Source organism: Manacus vitellinus, unplaced genomic scaffold, assembly GCF_001715985.3.
Source record: "Manacus vitellinus isolate BGI_N305 unplaced genomic scaffold, ASM171598v3 scaffold_20_pilon, whole genome shotgun sequence".
NCBI classification, from domain to species: Eukaryota; Metazoa; Chordata; class Aves; order Passeriformes; family Pipridae; genus Manacus; species Manacus vitellinus.
The window spans coordinates 11,428,386-11,449,067 of NW_021939471.1; the positions used below are offsets into that span (position 1 = coordinate 11,428,386).

A 20,682-nucleotide genomic window follows, 5' to 3' on the forward strand; every position below is an offset into this window, starting at 1 on the left:
CCCCCCGCCGCTCACCCGCTGTCTTTGCTTCCGCTCCTCCGAGCGACGCTGTAAATTGGGGTAGGGGCATTGGGATCGCGTCAATTACCTGATCGGAATAACAAAATCACAAGCAATAATTAGGATCTATGCAATTTTTAAACTAGCGATGGGCCAATTACAAAATATATATGAAATCTATATTTTTCAACCAACGTTTTACTACTTGTTACCTTTCCCATGCTGAATTATTTTGTTGTGATTTTGTACAGAATTTTTAATGACTTTTTATAACGTGAATTTCCTATTTTAAACCATGCAGCTTCATCAATTTTTATACATATTGGAAAGGTAGAATTATATCTAATTTATACAAAATGATTTAACTAATTTAAACCAGCAGAAAAGTGCTTAGAGAAGTTATGTTGCCTTAGCACTTCTTTCCTTTTCAAATAGATGAAGAAGAAAAAAAAAATGCACAATCCGGGCAATTTCTTTCCCATGCAAGTCTCTTCTTTTTTCTTTCTTTCTTTCTTTTTCCTTTTCCCCATACAATAAGAACCAGATCCCCTAGGTCTTAAGAAGATATAAGAACGATAGACTTATTTTCTATCAGAACATATCAATTCAACACATTACTTGCACAAACTTGTATATAAAGATTATAAGCAAATGCCAACACCCTTTTTAAATCGAAAGCTGCTTGACTATCACATACAATTTGCACTGTTTCTTTTTAGTCTTTGAACCCCTTGGCATTCCGTGGTTTTGGTTTTTTTTTCTTTCTTTTTTTTTTTTTTTCTGTTGCGTTTTTTTTTAAAGATAACTTGAAGATGTTAATGTTTCCAGGCGATATAAATGCATGATTTTATACATGTTCACACAATCCGTGGTTGTCATATGCTCATTTTATAAATCGGAACCGAAATCTAATCAGGTTGTTAAAGTCGGGCTATATACCTATTGTAGTCGATTAGTACGGTAGCTTGAAACAAATTCAAACCATTTAATCCGTAATTAGAACAATAGCTATTGCATGTACAATGCAGTCCAGAATAAGTGCTGTTTGAAATGTAACGCTGGTTCAACTGGAATCAATCTGTACTGTAATTTTGTTTGTAATCCTGTATATTATGGTGTAATGCACACTGGGATTTTAGAAAAACATCCATCCTTTGGAAACAACATAGTATTGAACATTTGGTCGAATGTTGCATTTCTCCTTAAATGTGATTTATTTTTTTTCTTAGTGTAAGTAATTCCTATGGGATTATTGTTTTATTCGGATAGCTCATGAAAGGTGCAACACTTATTATTTGTAGAATAAAATTGGACTAAAAAAAAGGACACGGATTCTTTACTTACCTTGAGGAGTACCAGGGGAAGGGGGCGGGGGTGTTGGTTTGTTTACAGCTAACGCTGCTATTTGCAATGCTGATTTGTTGAATTAGGGAAACGGAGGCAGAGACGCGGTTCGCCAGAGAGCTGGAGCTGCGGCTGCCGGCACGGGATGCGCCCAGCGCCACGCACCCGCCCGGGCGGCCCCCGGCCAGCTCAGCCCGGCCACTGCCGCCTTCGGGGCTCCCCTCTCGGGCTCACAACCCTCCCCGAACCGCGGGAGCTCCCGCGCCTGGCCAGGGCCGGCACACCGGGAACGCGGCTGCGGCCCCGGCTGGGCTCGGCGGCAGCAGGTGCGCCTTCCCCTGCGAGGCAGACCTGGACCCAGCGCCATCGATTCACCGTCCCCTCCTCTTCCCAAAGGGAAACGTTTCTTTAATCTTCACTGATTATTCCGAGGCTTAAGAAACCCGGAGACACAATCTGAGGGAGAGCAATTCCCCTAATGATCAGGAACAATTATCAACAGGTCTTTGCCTCCGACCATCAGATTTAAGACGTTACCTGAAATACTTTATATGAAGCCTACCACAAAGCGGAGGTATTTCACAAATATTTCATTTAAATCCAGCAGAAAGTGAACAGGCATCCTGACGCGAACATCCTCGTCCCCTATGGACGAAGGATTTTTTTTCCCCAGGAGAAATCAAGCTATTGACGTCTGTTTCGAAGATGTTTATAGCTACGGAAATCCAACGCGTAAGCATGGCGAACCTGCCCTAGTTGTGCAACACACCCCTCCGCCAGGCTTCCCTGCTAAAAGCACACTAAAACCTAATTGCGACGCCGAGTGATGCATTTTGCAGCATCTCCCTGCATTTTGCCTGAGCCTGCAGCTCTAAAACTGTTGCTGAATCTGAAAAGAAAGCAAAAGGCAACTTTTCAAGCACCCGATTAACCTTTCTCAGTTAGTGGCAACAGGGCTAAATGTACCCTAGATAACCCGAGGGGGAGTAAATGAATGTCAATTTTTCAGATAAAATTGAAAAAGCTGACCCAGGCCTGCTCGCCTTTTGGTTATGCACCTTCTTCTTAAACATAAGGATTCTTCTAGTCAGTCAAGGGGCAACTCGCATGCCACCATCTTTTATTCAAAGGCAGGCACAGATGTTCCTTCTGCAGGGGAGGTTTTAATTTATGAAAATGATATTGTTTATGCATGAATGCACTCTGCATAACACACAGTACTTCCATCTGATGAGAGAAATACCACAGAACCAGTGCCAATGTCAGGAACATATTCTGCAAATTTAGTCGCTTAAATGTTTAATGAATATTTGGAAGGCATTTCCAAACCACAAGAAACCTTTTCAATTACCTTTTCTTTTTCCACTGTTAATAACAAAATTCAACTCCTCTAGCCAATGCAACTTAGTTAAAAGATCTACCTAGGCTATCTGAATGTTTGCTACTGTGATACTTTAGAAAAAGCAGTATTTTAATGTTATGAACAATGTAATAAGGAAAATTAATTAGGTATTTTGGTAACTAGAGGCTCCATTTTACAAATCACTTGTGAGTCTTGTTATTTCAATTAGTTTTGGGTGCTTTTTTTCTCCCACTGCCCCTATAAAATATTGGAGATCTTTCCCCCTCCCCCGCTTTGCTAATGCTTGTGATGTCTCCATGATATTTCTTTCATACTATTAACATCAAGCCAAATCTTGAAATTTCTGCTCATAACTCCCACGGGAAGGTCTATCAAGGTCTCTTTTAATGGAAAGAATTACTCACACTGTTCCTCTCCTATAAACATATCACTAATTAACTAAGGCTATAGTGGGATTATCTGACTTCCGCATGCAGAGAAAACTCTGGGGTTGAGTTGTACACACACACACACACACACACACACGCTGGATCATCTGACACAGGCCTGAAACTGTATTTTTGTTGTGACCAATGGCCCTTCCCTTCTTTACGGCATACCTCCTACAACAGAAATTGCTCTGCCACCAGTGCATGCTTGAGGAGACCTCAGTGAAATCTCTGCAGGTACAGCACATAAGTAAGTCACGACTTGCAGGTTTTCCCTTGGTGTTCTGAAGCAACAGAAGAGGGTCTGGAGTTTGTGGACCCCTCATTGCCTGTGATACAGCTGAGGCCCCAGCTATGGCAGAGGAAGCTCAAATGGTAGAATCCCAGGTTACATCCACAAGAACTCAGAGACTGAAGTCTCAGGTTTCACATAGCCCAAATGAGAAATGTACCTGAAAAACATCAAAGTGTGGTTCACTGACTTCAGAAGTGAAGGGAAGTAGATTCAAGGAGAACAAAGATTCCCAAATTCAATAGAAGAAAACAGCTGCTTTCTCCAGAAGATACTGTTCTAGAATTTTAATAAACTGATAGTAGAAAGCAACATGCAATTCCAGAGCTAATAGGGATCAGTGGAAATAATTCTAAACTAAGTTTTGAGAGCAGGTGAAACAAATCTTTTCTATCTCCTGTAACAGTAAAAATTCTTGCAATTATTTCAATATTGTAACTGATCAATCCACCATGATCTTAACAATTGCTTTTGACATATCAAAAATGAGTCTCTTTTAAAATAGAATACAATACTTCTGTTCAAAGAACCATTTTGTCAAATAGTTTTAGAAATTGCAAAGTTAATTTCCATTCTCTTTTTTTGTATTTAAAGTATGCAAAGAGAAAAACAATCAAACAAAACCCATTCATTCCTATTGAAGAAGAACTCACAGAAATGAAACTTGGAATTCTGCCTGGTGCTGTAGCAGGGAAAATATGTAGACATTTGTCTTTGTTTTTATTAACCAGGATAGGATGTATGGTAATTTCAGAAATTACAAGTGGTCTACACTCTTTCCTTAACTGAAAATCCCATGATCCAAAAGTCCTGAAAAATATAGTACATAAATAAATGTTGAAACATCGAGTTGAAGATCTACAAATAGACTGTTATTTAAATATGTACATAAGTGTTTTTTTAAATAATTCATATATGTATTTAACAAACTGTCAGAAGCTATGCAATACAAAATTAAAACTGACAATGCTCTCAAAGCATTCTCTTAAGTATTTAGGTTGCCTACAGGGTATGTAAAACATAGAATATCAGCCCTAGTTTTCAGTTTCCTAGCTTGTAGCAGTTTGCAGTATAGAGTTAACTGCATTTTGAAATAGAAGCAACTGAGATTTACACATTTACGCTCATTTTGGTGACAGAGCAATAGAAAAAAGATTCGGAGAAAAAAAATTATTGCCTTAAAGAGATAGCATATTGACCTTAATGCAAACAAAAGACAATGTCCTCTGATCAAGACATTCTTATTTTATATTCTTCCCATTACCACATTTTTCTCCGATTAAGATCAATATCCGTTCAAGGGGTCTCAGGAATTACTTCAATTTCAGACTGCATTCCTGCAGCTTCTTATGCCTGAATAATAATTTCACTTGTTATTCTTGCAAATATTTGTCCATTTCCTTACCTGCTTTTATTTCTCTTGTTTTTAATGCTTTCCCTCTTTTGAGAATAGAGAAAGATGTACAGTAATAGTAATTCTCTCTTCTACAGACCATTGATGTCATTTTCCTTCAGAATAATTTATGACTTTGCTTACTGTCCAAAAAGTTTGGTGTTCTGCTTAATGTCTTTTTTTCAGTCACAGTAAACCAACATAACAGAACTGAATTAATATTGATAGTTACAAAAGATTCTTTTCTAAAGTAGAGATGCAAGAAAGGAGCATACTTAGGAAAGCCAATATCTGGGAATGAACAGCTGAAGAAGAACTGACTATATACTAAACCTTCATTGTATAAACACACACTGTAGCCAGCAAAACATACAAGCCAAGGGTATGCTGCCAACTTAAAAATTCAGCTTTCTCCAGAAGCAAATCTCCATTAGCTACTGAAAACAAGCCAGCTACCAGAAATGTTCAGCTGAAACCTCCAGAATGGGCATAAGGTATTTTCCCCACAGCATCCCCTCGTCTCTTCTTGTCTAAATTCCTGTTTCTTAACTTCGATATCACATTGTCCATGAACCAAAAACTGGCCTTCCCATTTCCTGACTATTTATCTCATTTCACTTTTATACACATTTTTCTTGAGGTGGGAGGAGCTATTTTCCAATAGCATGCCTTACCTTCTTGCTCCACTTCAGTAAACGCTAATTGTACTTCCCTCACTTGCTACTTCTGCCACAGGTTGTCCTACCTCTTTCTTCATTTCACAAGTTCCTTCTGGAAAACAGTTTTGAGACTCTTACTACTTAGCATTTAGACAGTAAGAGATGATTTCCAGAGAGAAACACTGTTAGTTAAGAAGAGGTTAGCTTCTCTACTTGTTTCCTACTGCCTCTCGTCTGGGAACAGAGGATGCTTTCCTCTTCTAGGTCATCTGTCTGTGCTCAAGGCCATGACATGGAGCAAAATCTCCTCTGGGTCTAGACTGATGACAAGCTCCCAGAAATCACAAGGGAGATCTCCCCTCCCTCATGCAAGAACTGTTTTAGAAGAGGCTCTTATGCTTAGTGTCTGCCTTCATGATATTGCAGCCATGTTTGTGCCAGGCCATAGCCAGGTCCTGACCCTCAAACTTGATATCCTTGCTTGACCTTGGACCTGCCTTGACAACATAGGCTTCCCTGGTGACTGCTGGGCTAGCACTGACACTGGTTACTGTTACCAGAACTGATCTTATAACTGCTTTTCAGCTTGATGTTGGGCCTACTTTGTTACAAGGGGTTTGTCTAGCTAGCTAGACTCTAGGTTGACTCTACATAAGTAAACAGTTCTGTTTACCTTGGTCAGGTATATAGGGATCCTACCTGGTTTGTAATCATTCTCAGCTCCACTTTCTTCATAAAGCAACCTGCTCCTACTGTTCCTTAGAACTCCCCCACTTGACCTTCTAGCTGCTAAGGCTCTGAGACCACTACTGAGCCTTAAAAACCCTGAGCAACTCCACCTGCATCCCCCTCACTGACCTCACCCAAGGGCCTGGAGCTCACCTTGGTGATACAACATTTACAGATGCTGTGGGATGCTGATTTTCAACTTGGCTGCAACCCTGATCTGGCTATGAATCCTGCTAATCCAAACCTGCCTCATCACTGTGGACTTGGCTGATGATCTTGATGGATTGATGGATTCTAGCATCCTCCCTAGATTTCCTTGCTCAGGTACTACCAGATTGGGCCTGGCCAAGAAAGGTCCCTGCCTTGCAAGCCCTGACATCTTCCTTGGCTCCCTGGTTGTTAGGGAGCAGCTGGCCCTTGCTGTACTTGACAGTTGCTTTGCTTCCTTTTCTGGTGTGTCCCCTTCCCCCTGACCCCCACCCTGTGTTTTTTTTTTTTTTTTTGTTTTTTTTTGTTTTTTTTTGTTCTGACTTTGCTTGAGATATTTGTCTAAAACAAAGTAACCAAACAAAAATGTTAAGACAATTTCTAGGGCAGCTTGAAACCTCTCTAGTAACTATCTGAAGAGCTGCAAAATTTAATTTGAAGGGTTATTATAAAAATGTCATTCAACTTACTCTTTATTAAGAGTAGGGCTTTATTTTCTCATATCTATTGGTATTGAATCATAGAACAGCCTGGGTTGGAAGTGACCTGGAAGACCATTTGGTTCCAACCCACCTGCTATGGACAAGGACATATTTCACTAGACCAGGTTGCTCAGAGTTCCATCCAATTTGGCCCTTAACACTTCCATGGATGAGGCATCCACAACTTGACTGGGCAGCCTGTTCCAGTGCCTCACCATCCTCACAGCAAAGATCTTTTTCCTCATACGTATTCTGAACCTATGCTTTTTCAGTTTGAAACCATTCCCCCTTGTCCTGTCACTACATGCTCTTGTAAAAAGTCTCTCTCCATCTTTCTTGTAGGCTCCTTTTAGGTACTGGAAACAAAATCCATATGAGACAGCAGGAAAGTTGAACACACTTTTGCTACTTTGTCTGACTTGCAATGTCTTCTATATCACCCCATTTCTTCATGCAGCATATTGTATTTGTAAAAGTCCCTTGATCATTCTGCTGTCACAGGTACCAATATGTTCTACTTACAAATTTGTCTGTGATCAAAGATGTAGAAGTAATCAAGGCTGTTACATGTAGGTTCAGTGCTCTATACTACTTGAATGCCTACAATACAAATCCTGCTGGTTTGCATCCTTTTTTTCTTTCTCTAGTATGAAAACATTACATGAGATACTACATGAGATCATCAATACACACAACCCTTCTTACAAAAAAGCTCAAGGAAGTTCTGTGTGTGAGTTCCAGACACAGTCTAGAAAAAATGGATAAAATTATGTTTCTGGACTTTTCCATTCTTTTCCAAATTCAATGTGCAAATCCAAAAGCTGTGATAATTAAAAAAAAAAAAATCTGTTAAAGTAGGCTTGCTTAGAATTTTTTACCCCGGGAAAAAATGTCTGTCTCAGATTTACAAAGAATTGTGGGGATTGAGAATTTGTGAACAGTAGCAAACCAGAGTGAACAGACTTGTATGTTCTTCCTATGGTTTTTATTACTATATACAGTTCTCTAACTATTTTATGTTTTTAACTAATACATTTTAGTATCTTAACAGTTACTGACTGAATACACCTTTCAATTAATGTCAACAAAAGGGTGTTAGAAGTTTTAATTACATCAGTTGAAGGATATTACAAGTCTCTGAGGAACTGCGATAGTCTTCAACTGACAGTACTGAAAATATTGTCATTTTATGGTTCTAAGCCAGTTATCAGTTTATCCTTTCCTGTACCTTATGAGAAATTATCTGGTGATAATATATGGTGTAGGCTCATAAACAATCTCAGAAAAAAACCCAAACAAATGACTGCAGGGGATTATAAAGGGCATACAGCCTCAAAAGTGATTTGACTGTATCTAGTTCCATGGTGTGCTTTATATTCTAGTTAATGATTTAGCTTTCCTTTTGAATGACATCACTGTAAACACATTTAAGATCACTGATATCAAATAACAGACACAAGTTTAATTGGTTCATCTACTGTTGTAGCAGAATGCTAGTTTGTTAAGCCAAGCTTGTTTGTTTGGCTCACAGTTTTTCCTGCCTTGTCACGCAGTTATCTTTAAGCATCAAAAAAAAAAAAAAAAAAAGGAAAATTTGCACAAAAATTCCACAGTTTATACACCATTTCACTCATTTATATATTATCTGATTATTCCGGAGTTGAAATATTTATATCCCAGCAAAGAATATCTAAGGGACAAAAAATATTGAGACAAAGTCAAAATAGAACTATTGATGCTAACAGCTTTAAGAAAGAAGAAACTTTGTGGTTATGTTGTAATTCAGAAAAGCAAATCAGTGTGGGCTGCATTTCCATGAAAGCTATATTGGTGGCTTGATGCAAATTGAAAAGCACTTAGAGGTTGCATATTTAACAATATTTGGAACTTACTTATTTCCATCTGTTACTTTCCCATGTTTAAAGTGTCAGAAAGTTTACCATGAGACTTTTGAAATGTCTCTTAAACCTGTCTTCTCAGCTACATAATTAGTAGCTTTGTACTGTTTTTTATGGAACTATGAAAGAAGGCAGCTTAATAGTCTTGAGATCATGTATCATCTCATGAACTCTTGGCTGCTTTGACTGCAATAAGATTTCCTTACCTGTAACATCATTTCTCTTCTAGAGTGAAAATCATCACAGGAAGACCCTTGGATATTCTGACATGTAGTTTGAACTGTAACTTGTTTGAACTATAACTTGTATCTCTCAGCAAAAGGCAGTATTTTCAATGTATTGCTTTGTTTCTCAGAGGCATGTTTACATTTGTCGTTACAAACACTAAAGATAAAATTACTGAAGTTCTCATTTAAAAATACCCTTTTTATGCATTAATGAGCCACCATAACATTATAAAACTTTATATATATACAAGTTTAGCCCTTACAGGCTCAGGATCACCTTATAAATTGAGAGTTGATGCTGCGGCTCTAAAATGATTGTCATCAGTGAATCTTACAGGACCTGTGAGTAAAGCTGTCATACCTCCAAACAGTAAAGTCTATCACTTATAGAGCAGGAGCAAAGTGGTCTCCCTCCTCTGCATTTAAGCTTTCAGGGTGAGGGATGACTATGCAACCCTTCTGGGTACACTCTCTGCATTGGTCCACTTGATACAGGAGCTGTTGTACAAGTTGGTATCAGACTCTGAGTTACTGTGTTCCTCAGTCCTTGGGAATGAAGGGCATAATTGTGATACCTCCACCCAGGTTTACGGCAATACTCTGTTTTGCAGCACGAATGCCAGCGTGGGATTTACGTTAAGCCTACGTCACAGTCACAACTTGTGAAAGATTTTAGCCTTTTTAGTATGAAAGGGCTATTAGAACTTCACACCGTAGTTTTCTGAAGCTAAAGAACAGTAATAATGATAACAGAAAAGTGGAAGACGTGGGACCCTGACAAGGGAAAGTAATTTCTGTAGCTGGAGCGTTCCTGCGTTGCTCTCCGGGGGGAAGTGACTGAAGAGAACAGAGCGCTGGGATGACAGGGTGCCTTCAGCCGCTCCCGCTGCAGCCGCGCGGGGCACCGCACCTGGCGCGGGGTCCGGGCCGTGCGCGGGGCGGAAGCGGCGGTGCCGCCCCGCGCCGGGAGGGGCTCAAGCGCGCCCCGGCGGTCGGACCGGCTCTGTCCCCGCCGCTGCCGCCAAGGGCACTGCCGGGCCCGCAGCCGCCGGCCCGGGACGGCGCCCTCCCGCAGGCCCCGGGCGGCCGCGGCCCCGCCCGCGGGGCGGGGCGGGCGCTGCCTTGGCAGCCGCCGGGACGCGGCGGGGCAGGTGCGGCCGTGCTGGCCGCCATGCCGGGAGCCGCGGGCGCCGCTCCCGGACCCAGCGCCCGGAGCACGCCGCGGGCGGCGCCCAGGAACGGCGGCGGAGGGTGGCCCCGCTGGCCGCGCCACTGCCGGCTTCGGCGGGCGATGAGCCGCTCCTCAGGGGCACTTCGAGATCGACAAGAGGAGCTGCGACGTGGTGCTGAACGCCCGGCGGCTCCGCTGGAGCCCCATCCTGCCCGAGAGCCCTACAGGTGGGACGGGGCGGGGCAGGCGGTGTCCGCCCCGGGGCCGGAGCGCGGGGCCGGGCTCAGCTCAGGCCGTGCTGCGGGGAGCGGGCGGCGGGACGGCCCGGGGAGAGCGGGGCTCTCCGGGCAGGACGGGGCAGAGTCACCTTAGAACAGGATTACAGTAAAGTGGTTAAAGGCGGCGGTGTCAGGCGCGTCTCTTCCTTTCAAGGTTACTCTGGTGATTAAAAGGAAAAAGAAATTGCGCGTAATGCAATGAGCGTCTTATACCCGAACCACCTCTTTCTGGCAAGAACTTTTCCTTCTTGGTGGGTCATACTTGGTGGATCAGGCATAGCAGTAAGAGGATTTGATTTTATTTCTGCTGCATCAACTTTTCCCTGCTTACTCTCTCAGGCAGGTACATAAATTAGAGCACATGGGTATTGTTTTGTGTGATCCACCTGCGTTTTGTGATGAGGCTTCTGTGGCAGGTCGTCGTTGCTCTACACAGCAACACACTGAGAAAGTGCGGGTAAAGGATTTGATCAAGTGAAACAAATTATACATAAAAGTTTTAGAAGGAAAGGAATGCTTCTTGAACTTATCCCTATAGTCATGTTTCTTCTAGAAACTGTGAAAACATAAATTTACTTTAAAACTGCATACACACTCTTAAAGGTGCTTATTTACTTCAGTGACCTCTCACTGCTTACGTGAAGGAGAAATTAAACTTGTATTCAGGAATGCAGTTTCCAGACTGTGTATTTGTCTTCTGGTATGCTGTGGTTAACTTGTCCATGCTTAAAAGACCAGGTTAATGTTAATAGTATTTTGGACAGAACTTAAAACTTCGTATAGATAAGATCCAACAGCCATAAAGTCAGCATAGAGAGAAATAAATTGTCTTTCACTTACTAGTTTTTCTATGTTATGATGATCTTTTTATTTTCAAGATAGTCTGTATGCTGCAGAGGCTTGGGAGGCATGTGGAAGCATTTTCGGTACAGCTGCTGCAAAGAAATACTGAGATGCTCACGGCTGAAGTCATTATGCTTCATTTCATGTAACTGTGCTGGGATACCAGAGCTACTGAAACCAAACAAATATGGTGCCATGCACTGCTATTGAGTCCTCTCCTCTGAATAGTGTAACCATGTTAATGTAGTGCTGTGTTCAGACTTACATACCTGCTTTTCAGCAGGACCACTGGGTTCTGGTGACCCCTGCACTGGTGTGCGCGTACAGTCCTTCCTCGTGTGGAGCCAGTCTGGGTGCCTTAGGAGTGCTGTGGGCTCTCTTCCTTCCCTTTTGGGATTAGCTACAGGTCTCTATGATCTGTAGTATGATTTATTAATTACTTAGTTCTATGTGTAGAGCTCTAATGTGATTGCCACTTTATGTTCTGGTTCCTTGAATGTAGGTTGAATTGCCATATATCAGGAACCAGGGCTCGTGATTGTCTTTTAATTGTCACCAGTGAAGGATTTTAAGGTACAGACAAGAAGAATAAATGTTTGTATATATTGCTTCACACTTCCAGAATGGGGAGTATATTATGCAATTTGGGATTTTGTGTGTGTGTGTTTGTTTCGTTTGGTTTTGTTTGGTTGGCTTGGTTTGTGTTTTTTTTTTCTAGGGAAAATTCACTCCCCTAAATTGCTACTTTGGGTAACAGTTTTTCATCCTTAGATTACTCATACAGACATTGGAAACTTTTCTTAGTTCCTACAAGGTAATGAAGTATTCAGTGCTTAAAGTCAGAGATATAGCAGATAGCAGAACTTCAGGAGTCTTACAGAGAGCGGCATTGACAAATTGCTGTCAATGGTATCAGAATTTGGGCTTTTACTGCATGTGTATTAAATATATGCTGTTACTTCTTTCTCTGACAATTGGGTTTTGTACTACTTAGCATTGAGCTGCTGAATATTTTGATTTTTGAGAGGCTCTTGATGTCCTACTTCTTTACTAGCTTTAGTGGAAAAGACAGTGGTGTCTTTCAAATGCCAGGTTTTTCCTGAAGACTGTGATAGATCAGTTTTTACTGTAGGATTTTCAAATTCTTAAATGTCAAATGCTGATATTGAAGATAAAGGGTTTTTCAGTTTCTCTGTTGCCATAAGTGCCACAGTTATGTCATCTGCTTCTGTTCCAGGATCTTTTGGAGACGGAAATAATTTTAAAAGGAAAATTATTAGGCTGTTTCTAAGGCCCTTCCATCCTTCCATTTGCTTTGTGATGGGAGCACAATGGTCTACCCAAGCAGCATTCTGAAGGATACTTGTGACTCCTTCCTTTGAGCCAGCATGGCTCTGTCTGTGCCTGCCTGTGGCTGAAGATGAGCAGAGTAGAAACTGGAAATTTCACTGTGTGGGGCTTGTTGCTCTCAGAGGGATGAATTCAACAGAAGTCTTGTCTGTTTTTCCTTCCGTCTTGGATATGGTTGGTCAGGGTGGTTTTACCTCTGCAGTTGCAGCAGTCAAATATGGATTTTGGAGCTTGAATGGGTTTTTTTCTGCCTCATTCTTGGATCCCAGGGGTATTGTAAGTGTGGGATCTGTACTGGTGCTGGGACAAGCCATCTGCGTTATGGTCTCATTCATAAGTACAGCAGTGCAGCATTCAGGGATGGTTAATGGCTGTCTGGACAAGTATTTCCATTGGGATTTGGCTTATGCATACTTTCTCCAAACCAAAAGCTTCATAATGTAGTTTGCTTAGGCTCTAAGAGGTCAAGTCAGGTCTTTGTGCTTTGCCAGTGATGCTAAATGTCTCCTGCTTGGACTTGTATGTAGTAATTCTCCCTATTTTAGGAAAAGATCTTTCTTCTATGACAATCGCTCCGGTCTGTCAAAATCAAAGAACTGGTAGTTGCTTTCTTCCCCTTTTCCTAACCTCCCATCCCCAATAGTTCCCCAAATGTATTCCTGTCTTACTGCAGTTATCATTTGTCATCCACAGTTCTACAGTTCCAGTTCTGTGTTCTTACATGTTTGTATGTTTGTGCAGCCTTGGATCCTTCGGCTTCTAAATAGAACCGAAAGCTCCAGCTCAAAAGTTCCCAAGTAGGCAACACCTGCTGTGCCTGGGCCCCATCATGTCCCACTGATAAATGCATAGTTCTACCCCATTACACTGTTTCTATGGGATTTTAGGCAGTGTGATTGTCAGGAGGACTTAATTCTTTACTCCATTTTGATTTCTGCAGCTTCTATCTCCTAGAGGTTTTTGGCTACCCCTGTTTGCTGATGATTTTTAATGGCTTCCTTTGTTGTTCGTTCTACAGCAAAGTCTTCTCCCCTCTCGAGCATGACTCATTATGAATTTTGTGTGTTCTTTATTATAACAAAGCTTTGGGCAGAAGTAAGGCCTGAGCAGGCAACTGGGTGTGGAGCCTGGGGGGGAGTGAGTGAATGTGTCAAGTGGGAATTTGGACAGTGTAAGGCATGGCTCAGCTGCTCCCTCTGAAATGCTGCAGCTACAGCCTGGGTGTGCAGCTCAGCTGAGCCTTTTTTTCTCACCAGAGCCAGATACCCTCTGGCCCAGAGCTGGCTGCTTGCTTTTAACAGTGCAGGGGGTGCTGCAAGGGGAAGTAGAGCTCACAGTCAGTAGTTACTAGTTTTTTCTCTAGCTTCTTTCTGTGTGGCATTTCTATGCTATATTAATGGAAATTAAGAAGAAGGCAAAACTTCTGTCCTGTTAATAATCCAGCCCTGAACTGTAGTTTCTTGTTTTCAATGCTACTTTAAAACTATAGCAGAGAAAGCTATCCTAAGTATAGATTTGAATATTATATGTGATTTTTAAGAGTTCCCAGAAATTCAGAAGAATGACTGAAGGATGGGGAAAAAAATATTTTTATTTAGGAACAAATACTCAGGATTTTGTGAGTGTGTGGGTAAAGTTTAAAAACTAATGAAATGTAGGGGATTAGCAGCAGTGAATGTGGGAATCATTTGTATTTTAGAACAGTTTCAATACAAATAGTGTCAAATCCTCTTTATGCGTGTGGCCTGTTTTTTGCTGTTGATTGGGAAGTTTAATCCTGATATTTTTTTAAAGCCTTCAGTGTGTTTTTAAAGATTGCCACAGAGTTTCCTGATTAACAGTAATTGCAATTTTCCAGCAGATTTCTGTCAGATAGGAAGTGTAACAAGACTGGCACTTGTTCAGTGATTTATCAGTATGTGAAGTCTGGAGGCTTTTAATCATTATGAAAAACTTTATAAGTGTAATTTCTTGTGTGTGTATGTAATAGACTAAAGGGTATATGAATTTATTCTCTGATTGACAGCTTGCAACCTGGTCTGACTATTTGGATAATAATAGCAATAATTTAGATAAAACTTGCTTTTTAAATAAAAGTAATTGAACATACTTTCTAAGTTAATTGACCAATAAGAAAAATAAAATCTCTGGAGCAATTCAGAGGTTAATATAATATTGAATATATATTTCATAATGAATTAAAAAAGAACATGAATATATATTTTCATAATGAAGTAAAATCAACGTATTGTTTAAGTATGGTATTCTTATCTGTAGTAAACTACAGCTCTTGCTGATATTCATCTAAAGTATAGATTTATAAATATGCTATGTAAGTGCAGCAATAAGGAAAAAAATCACTGATCTATTTCAACAGTGAAAGAGTCAGCAATAAAGGACTTAAAATTAATTCCGAGGGCAGAGTGGCCTGTTGCCAAGGCTATTTAGGAACAGATGTGGCTGAAATAGATACCAATAGTCTGTTTGGGATCTCTAAAGTAAGACATCTGTCAGTCTATCGGTCAGTCAGGAATAATGGAAATGGAAACGGGCTGTTACAAAACGTACTGAAGTTCCACGTTGACCAAATTCAAAGCTTTTGATTTTACTTTTGGCATGTAGAGAACATAATTTCTCTAAGTGGCTTATCTATTGTCAAAACAGGAAAACTATTTTTAAGGAAGAGACATAGAAATAAATAATAGGAATTGTAACTGAGAGAGAGATGTCCAGGTATCACATTATATGGCTTTAAGATGTAAATTTAAGGAAGATAACACGCAGTTGTAAACAATTCTGTGGTGTCTGAACTTATCAGGCACTCAAATCTTCTTCCAGGAAGTCCATAAAATTAATGTCTTTTAGATAAATGCTGCATGAAAGTGCAAAATAGTTTTTTATTTTACGACTTATTGTGGAAAATGAAAAATATTTATGAAAATGGGGTATACTAATCAAAGGACTGTTAAAATTTGTTCTTTATTTCAGGAGACTTTTAAACATAATGTCTTTACTCTCTGTGTGTCTTATTCTTTATCAGAAGAGTAGGTCATGGCTATGTGTTTGTGGAACACCTTATATTTTTTCATACTTTCTGTCAAGAAATGCTGGGGGGGGTGAGCTGGTGTATTGAGGAAGTTGTAAGGGTTTTGGTGCAGTGCCATATGGATGTGGGAGGGATTTGTGGGTACTATGGAGAGGGATATGAGTGAACGGAGGTGCAGATAGGAGGACATGCAGGGTGATGATGCAGTGTGAGGTGTGTGTGACACAGGGTAGAGAAATCACTGGATAGTCAGAAGAGACATAGTAAGATGATGAGGTAAAGAGAAAGAGGATGCAAATTCATTTAAAGAAAAATTATCAAAGTTCCATAATTTTCTTGTTCATAGAATAATTGACAACTCTTACTATGCTTTCTGTGCAAAGGTGTGCAAGAGTCAGTTGATGGCCTTGCTTTTATAGCATGATGGAGAGAATCCAAGAGTGTATATTAAAAAAAAGTTGATATGCTAAGCAATCTTTGATGTCCATACTAGTGATATTTTCATGCCCACAATAGTGCTGTAGGACTGAAAGTCCCTTTCTCAGTGGAAATTTATGTTCTTTTTAAATCATTAAAAAGATTATGTAATCAAATCTCTTATCTAAGCATAAATCTCATATCACTTTCTTAATTGTGCTGTTCTTTGACCCTTGAGAAACACTAATTTTTTTAACCCTTCTTTCAAATGGTGTTGTATTCTTTACCTGGTTTTCATTTTACCATATCATCCCTGAATTTGTATCCCTCTATTATGCACCTTTACATCTTTTCTCTTGCATCAAATATTGCCAAGTTATTTTGATTTTTAAGTGCAGTTTACTGGAAAATGCGTCACTTTTCTTAGGCATAATTCCTCAAATACTTTCCTTTTTTTGATAATGCCTACAGGAAACTAATACAAAATCTGATGATTTGCTTGGTGTCTCGAAGTCTGAGCCTGCTTTCTTTGACTATGGCTGTTTGTCTCTTTGGACTGTGTGTAGGATGTGATTCTGTAGCACTTTGTGCGGGTTAGTTGTGGGGATCACGGTGGCTAATGGGGTCTTCTACTATGGAAAATCCATATAAACTTGCTTCTATGGTTGTAACTGTTCATGCTAATAAATGTCTTGCAAAAGAATATCATATTCCAATTTATATTTTCTTATTTTGTTGTCTTGACAAAAGACATGCCAAATTAAAGCAATTCTATCTTTATTTTACAGTTGCAAAGTAAAAATAAAATTAAAGCAGGAAGGTCTGTCATCTGCTCTTGTTGGAGTCAATATAAACAAAACTTAGATAAACCATTTTCCTTTCCTTGTAAATATCTTGTTAACTCTGTGTTACAAAAGCAGCAGGTAAATAATAGATGCTGTTGCAATTATGCAAAACACAAACAAATAAATATGGGATAGAAGAAATCCCTTTTTGTTTGCTGTTTCATTTAGGTATATCCAACTATATTATGCACTGCCTTTAGAAGAAAGTGTTTACTGCATGTAATTGTATTGAATGTACATGCAGTACTCTAAAAATATTTTTATCCTGCTAGAAAAAGCTTAAATGGCTGAAAATCTGAGAACATAACCTGAAGAACTGAGTAGTCTTTGTACCTTAACATTAGTGAGTTGTGGAACTAATGTTTTCAAGGAAATCAGTGGTCCTGGTTTTTATGAGTTATGTTGTAACAGTATGTGCAGACAAAAAACCATAATGTGTTGAGTATCTGATACATGTATTACCATATTGCCATAAGGAACTGCTATTATGTTAGACACCAACTGATTTCGTGATAGTGTTGGATTTCTCTCACATATGCTTATGTTTTTGTACAGATGATCCTTTAGGAACATCTGTTAGTTTTGTGGTGGTATCTGCTGTTTCCTTTCAAAATTTGACCTTTTTGGCATTTAGTAACTGTGGCTGCTATGGAACTGTGTTTTACTAGGATCCTTTTCTAAAATGATTCCTGTGTCCTAGACACTAACTGTCAATGTTTTGAGTTAACAGTGTTTCACCATTTTCTGATGTACTACAGAGTTAAGTGCAACTCTGAAGTTGTTAAATTAACCGTTTAAAATACCATTTAAGGGTAACTTTTTTTTTAACTGCTGACTTGAAATAGGTGAGTAGAACATTCTCCTGCCAACTGTTTAGTGGTTTCAAAAATATTTGTGTTTGCAGACTAAGGGGGTGGATGGTATTTTTCAAACTATTTCACTAGGGTTTTGTAACTCTTATCTTGCCATTTAGGAACCCTTCCCCCATTAGTTGAAGGGCAGGTAACCCTTTGAATAGTGAAACCAAGTGTTACAAAAAAAAATTGAAATTTTAGGCCTGGATTTTTGTGTGACCTTGATATCTGGTAACCTACCTCTAGGGGATTTGATGAAAGACAATTCTATTTACTTTTAAGATCTGGTGTGACTTCCTCCTTCCCCGACTTCTTACTTAGTTGTTGCTGTAGGAATATATTAGATCACTGACAAAAAATTGTTTAAAAACTTGGTTTAACTCTATTCTCTAATCCAGCGTGTGGCTATTTCTTTCCTGTGTGTTGCAAGTTTAAGCAAATGGTTGGTTCATTAACAGAATTCAGTGCTGAACTCTGAATTTCCTGGCTTTTGCCTATTTAAGCACTGTCAGATGGTGGGTAGTTAGATGCTTTTCAGTACAGAATAGGTGCTGTAGTTGTCGGCTTATTTGAACTGTGACAATATATCTCTTCTGTCAGTCCATACACTCAAGTGAATATAGGAAAGTATGCTTTGTGAGGCTCCGAAAATGCAAAGCAACAGATGTTATGTACTGCACCATTATATGTATCCTGGAAACAGATCTTTACACAGTGCAGACAGTCTTGGAAAAACAAAATTTGACATATGAATGATCAAGTTAAGGGCAACAGCAATAAATACTTATGACTAAATATAATGCTGTTTTGCAGGTACTGTTCTGAGTTTGAGTAATTAAATGCTCACTGTTATATTACCTCTTCCCATTTGACAGAAGTTTAAAAATGATCGTGTATTTATATTTTTCTGTGTTGTTTTAGTACAGTGGAGCAGAAACAGAATAGGTATTCTCACTTTAACATTGTACGAAAATGGCTTTGGGAAAAAAAAGCCTATGTAATTCTAACAAGTGAAAATTTGTATAAATAAATGACTAATAGTGAATAGAAAAAAATTCAAGATAACTTGCTGGCTTTCCATATGAAAAATAGCACATCTTTGTCTACCTGATCTGTTGACTGTTCTGAAGATGATTCAAAATGAGGTTGCTCCTGTCCAACTCCTCTCCCTCCTACACTGTTTGTTGCATGGCCTTTTGGAGACTTGTCAAACAGCTCTGTCAAGAAAGGTACTGAAAGATTTCACACTTGGATGGTTTTGGGTTTCCCAAAGGCTGCTCTGTCACATCTACATAATTTAACTTAGAGTGAGGTGATTAGCTGGGATCAAAATTATCGTAGTGCCAGTGAATAATACACTAACAGTTAGGTGGCTGTAGATGGTGGTAACTCACGTCAACGTCAAACTTTGAACAGGTTTGTGGTTTCATTCAGTAAATTCTGCAGTTGACACATTCCAGGATAAACTTAAGTGTATTGTTATTTTACCATGTTTGGGAGAAGATAGATGTATATACGTGTCTATTTTTAACTTTCTATTATTTTATTAAAGGAAAAAGAATGCTTCTGAGTATTTCATGTGAAGTGTAATATTTGTTGGTCACTTGACTGTAATATACTCACTGAACAAGGCTAGTAGTAGAGTTGGTTTGGAAAACAATGCTTAGCAGAAAAAAAGAGTACCTGATAAATGGTTGTTTCTTTTTTTAACTATAGTACAAACAAAAATTAAATAAGAAAGCTTTTTTTACTTTGCACTTACATTTTTTGAGGAGTTAATTATTTAAAATATGATGGAAAAAAACAGGTGGTGTTTTTGAAATGTTGTCCCTAGGTCTCACTTGTTTTATGGAAATCATTTGGGGAAGGTACACACAAATTCAGTACTGAACTTACAATGTTATTTTATGTATATGTATGTTTGCCTTGCTAGTGAAAAAAAACCAGTATCTGCTTTGAGCAAGTTTAACAGTTTAGCAATATTAGTTTTATGCAGGAGCAGAGTAATAAAATAAGGTTACAGTAGAAAGAAAACTGTTCTTCAGTATGTTTCTCTTTGTTTTATGTATCTAGTGTTTGGGGTTTTTTTGTCTAATTCATGGAGTGAAGGCTGCCTGAAGAGTTCACAGGGCCTTTGGTGTATTAACAATGTGGTCTGGAAGGAGTAAGGAAGAGAAAAAAATGGCATTGAATAAACATAGTAAAGTGGAAATGCCAGATTTGTTTGGAGACTGTTAAAATAGGAGTGGAAAATCATTTTTAATTTGTCAGTTCTGTCCTACAGCACAACTTCAGAGACATATGTTAGTTTTACAGATTTGACTAGGCAATGGGACAGTCAGTCAAAGAATTGGAATAATTAAGCATAGTATTGATCTCTTTTTTGAATGCCATCAGCTTGGAATAGAGATCAGGAGCTGTAGCTTTACCATTCCTAATGTGTATGATCATAGGTTTATCATGTGGAAAATGTCATCTGTCACTGAAATAGTTGTTAGGACTATTATGTTAAGGATAATTAGAAAATAAATAGAGACTAAAACAGATGTTTTTATGCTCTATAAACCAGCAGTTATTTAACCACATCTTGAATACTCTGCAATTCTGCTGTTCTCAGTAACGTGGGACTGGAGAAGGTTCAGGGGGTGACAATGATTAAAGGTACCAAATGGCTCCTGGCTGAGAGTGACGGACTAGGCTGGCACTTTTTAGTCTAAAAGGAAGGTGGTTGAGATGGGGCCTGGACAAAGTAGATGGCTTTCTATTTACCAAAATAAGAAATATGGTGTATTTAATAGAACCAGACTCAAACCAAAATGATGGGTAAGAGAACTGCAAAACTTACTGTCAAAGGAT

At 39.3% G+C, this 20,682-nt stretch overlaps 1 protein-coding gene across 1 annotated transcript in view; it reads left to right on the forward strand.

Annotated features, from left to right (window-relative positions):
- The first annotated feature begins 10,335 nt into the window (after positions 1 to 10,335).
- CERKL (ceramide kinase like) overlaps positions 10,336 to 20,682 on the forward strand; it is a 52,369-nt gene continuing 42,022 nt past the window's right edge. The window contains exon 1 of the mRNA XM_018071679.2: positions 10,336 to 10,420. The gene's annotated coding sequence lies outside the window, so the exon portion shown is untranslated. The remainder of the gene's footprint in view (positions 10,421 to 20,682) is intronic.